The sequence below is a fragment of the Pinus tabuliformis genome, chromosome 6 (assembly GCF_031772625.1).
Source record: "Pinus tabuliformis cultivar Carrire ecotype Pingquan chromosome 6, CPIR1, whole genome shotgun sequence".
NCBI lineage: Eukaryota > Viridiplantae > Streptophyta > Pinopsida > Pinales > Pinaceae > Pinus > Pinus tabuliformis.
In genome coordinates this window covers 917,420,364-917,424,265 of record NC_142292.1, presented here as the reverse complement: position 1 = coordinate 917,424,265, position 3,902 = coordinate 917,420,364, and positions in this window count along the sequence as shown.

Genomic DNA, 3,902 nt, shown 5'->3' with positions numbered 1-3,902 from the left:
ATAATCTGTTGTATCATTTGGGAAAACTTTGTGTTCCATAGGGAGAGAGAGTAAATGTCACAAGGGAAGTGCACACTTCTCTTATTGCTAGACATTTCAGTGTAAGTAAAACAGTGGAAAATCTTCAGAGGTATTTTTATTGGCCTCGTATGCTTGAAAGTGTGTCACGTTTTATCAGAGGTTGTTCATTGTGTGCAGTCAGTAAGCCTAGTAATAGGAAACTAGGATTGTACACACCACTTCCAGTTTCTTCACGTCCATGGGAGAGTGTTTCTATGGATTTTGTAGGAGATCTTCCTTTATCAAGAAAAGGTCATGATTATTTGTGTGTAGTTGTGGATAGGTTTAGCAAGATGTGATGTCCTTAAAAACCTCTTTTAATGTTTTCACTATCTGTCATATCTACAGGGAGTGAAATGTTACAGCAGATACCCTTTCTAAAGAAGGTTTACAGCAAGCTATGGGCAGTTGGAAAATAGTGGAAGAAGACCAGGGACAGATCCGTGTGTCGGATCAGCTGCCATGCTCTTAAAGTCTATCAACCTGTCCTTAAAATTTTTGTATCTTTTATTTTGGTTTTTTGCACAAACTTCAGATACACAAGATATTATGTTCTAAATTACTGTTTGAAGAAACTATATCACAATTTTCTGTTTATGTCATTTTCTATTTTCGTTTTTGGGCTGTTTTCCTCCTAAGAGGAAGCCCAGGAAATAGTAAGCGGTCAAACTCAGTGGGATCTTTACATTATGACGGTTTTGGGTACTCAAGGGCTGAAAACGAAACTGCTTTTATTTTCTTTTCAGCTGCTTTTATACCAGATTTTGAGGCACAGAAAAGTCTGATCTTTTTGCAGCAACTCTATGATTTTGTCATACAGCAAACGGAATGCCTTTGGCATATACTTGTAACTTTTTATGTTTAATGAAAAGTTTGATTTTTTCCTTGGAAAAAAAAAGGTTTAGCAAGATGTGCATATTAATGCATTGTTAAAAAAATTACAACTGAACAAACAGCTCAACTTTTCTTTCAAAATGTATGGGTTCATTTTGGATTACCTACTTCTATTGTAAGTGATCGCGATTCCTGTTTGTTGGGAATTTTTGGTCAAGTTTATGGAACTTGATGGACACCAAGTTTAAGAAAAGTACAACCTTCCATCCACAAACAGATGGTCAAACTGAAGTGGTTAACAGGACAATTATTCATTTTCTAAGAGGATATTGCAACAACATCCTAAGTTGTGGGATGAACAGTTGCATTATATTCAACACGCTTACAACCGAGCAAAACACTCTTCTACTCTAACTTCGCCTTTTGAGGCATGTCTTGGTTATTTGCCTAAATCTGAGAAAGATGTAGCTGTAGATGGACATAGCGACATAGATAGAGCAAATAAATTCATTGAGTAAATTCAGTTGATTCACCAAATAGTTCAAGAACAACTAGAAAAGAGTCAAGGTAAGTAGAAGGCAAGGCATGATAAGCATCATGTGGATCATCATTTTCAAGTAGGTGATGAAGTTTGGCTCTACATTAATAAGGAAAGGCTTCAAGGTGAAGGTAAAAAGTTGAAACCAATCCATTATGGTCCATTTAAAATTCTGGAAAAGATTGGTAATAATGCTTTCAAGCTTGATTAGCCTTCATATATGCAAATTTATTCCGTTGTTAATGTTGAAAATTTGAGATTGTATGAGCCTCCTTCGATTGAAGATCGAGGAGAAAGTGTATAGATTCCATCAATTTAAGATTTTTCTCCAGAATTTCTTGATGAGCTTTAGCAAGACACCATACTTGACAAAAAAACAAGATCATCAAAGAGGGGAAATGTTGATTATTTTCTAGTGGGTCTCAAAGGTACAAATACATCAAAGGCCCAATGGATTGAAGAGGGGAAGGTGAGGGAACAATACCCTCACTTGTTCAATAACTGAATATAATATTTTGGGGTCCAAAAGGCTTTCAATGGGGAGGAGTGATAAGGTGCTCAAAATTATGCTCAAAAATCAAAGTGTCAAAATCTTGATAAGCTTAGCTTCAGATCAAAGAGCTCATCATTTTGAATCCAATGGTGTGAACGACACTCAAATTCGAGCTCATATGCAGAAGTTAGAGTAAGTAAAAGTTCATGTTTGACTTGGACATGTGGAAGGATTGGATGATATGGCAAAGGTCCCAACGAATGGGGAAGCGACAAGTGGCAGGTTGCCACTGGGTCCTGCATATCGCATATCAGGGAAAAACAGAGGATGGAGGTTAAGAATCGGCCCCCAGCAGTGCCGATTTGCGATTGTGATATCGTATATCGCAAATCAGAGGTGGACGAGTATTACATAATTGACCCTAGCGAAGACAAGTTGTGATGCGATTTAATCACAAGCGCATAGTGCAAGTGGATAAGAATCACCCCTCGGCGAAGCCCGGTTGTGATGTGATTTATTGCATATCACAATAGCAGGAAATGGTTGTGTTGTGATACAGGTTCGACAGTAATCGTCGATTGCGAAAAGCGATAAGTCTCAGATGCGAGATGTTATGAGCCGCAGTTTAATATATCGTCAGCTCCACGATATTACAATCGTAACATCTTCATTGTGTTAACAAAACCTTCAACCCACCAAACTTTGGTAAATGCGATTTGCAATATGGACGATGGGTTATGGCCCACGGCGTGGTGAAATATTCGACTGGTTAGTGGATTTTGGAGCAGAAGTGGGGGTTTTTGCCTTTTTTGGAGAAATTTGTGGAACAAATAGTGGGAGAACTAGGAGAAGTCATAACTTATTTAGTTCTTATCCAAATTGGATGCAAAAAGAGGCTAGATAGCCATTTTTGAGTATTCTAAACTCATTGAGATAGGTTTCAGAGGCATTTGAGCATTGTAAACACACTTTTGTTGTAATTTTGAGCATAATGGAGAGGACCAAGCATTGGAAGCTGGACCAAGGAGACATAGCCCAGGAGGGGTGAACTCCTCATCAAATCTCTGTGTTGTGTGTTTTATTTTGATGTTCTTTGTTTTTATTTTGCTGTTGTTAAACATATGTTTTTATGTTAAATTGTTTATAACATTTACATAAGAAACTCTCATGGGAATCAGTTAATTAGGCAAATTGTGAATCCTTAATCACTTGCTAAGCAAATGATAAACATCTTTGGTTTTATTCTGAATGGGGAATTAGCACAACATTACTAGTCTACTCCATTTCAGATCACTCAACATTCAAAGTTTATATTCCTCACTTAGAAGAAGTACATTGGAGATCTGTTGAACAGGTTTAACATGGCTGAGTGCAATCCTTTGACTACTCTAATGGAACAGAACTTAAATCTCACATCCATTGAAAGAAAAGAATTTTAGGATGCAACAAAGTATAGACAGCTTGTAGGAAGTCTCAACTACCTCACTACTACCAAACTAGAAATTTCATTTGTCATTGGAATCCTCTCCAGGTTTATGAAAAAGCCTTGTGAAGGACATTGATCTGTTGCAAAAATATTTTTGAAGTACTTGAAGGGAACTCAAGACTTTGGACTTAAGTATACACAGATGGGTGACTTCAACTTGATTACATACTTTGATTTAAACTTCGATGGAGATAAAGAAACTGGGGTATCTACTTCAGGTTATGCTATGAGTCTTGGATCAAATTTTGTCTCCTAGAGGTCACGCAAACAATCAGTTCAAACAGATTCCACAATTTAGGCAGAATATGTGGCAGCAGCTGAAGCAACAAAGGAAATTGTGTGGCTTAGGAAAATACTGGAAGATTTGCAGGAGAAACAAATGCATTCAACTACTCTCATGATTGACAACACTTCTGTAATAAAATTGGCCAAGAACCCAAAGTTCCATGATCGAAAAATGCACATCAATACAAATACCATCTAATTCGACA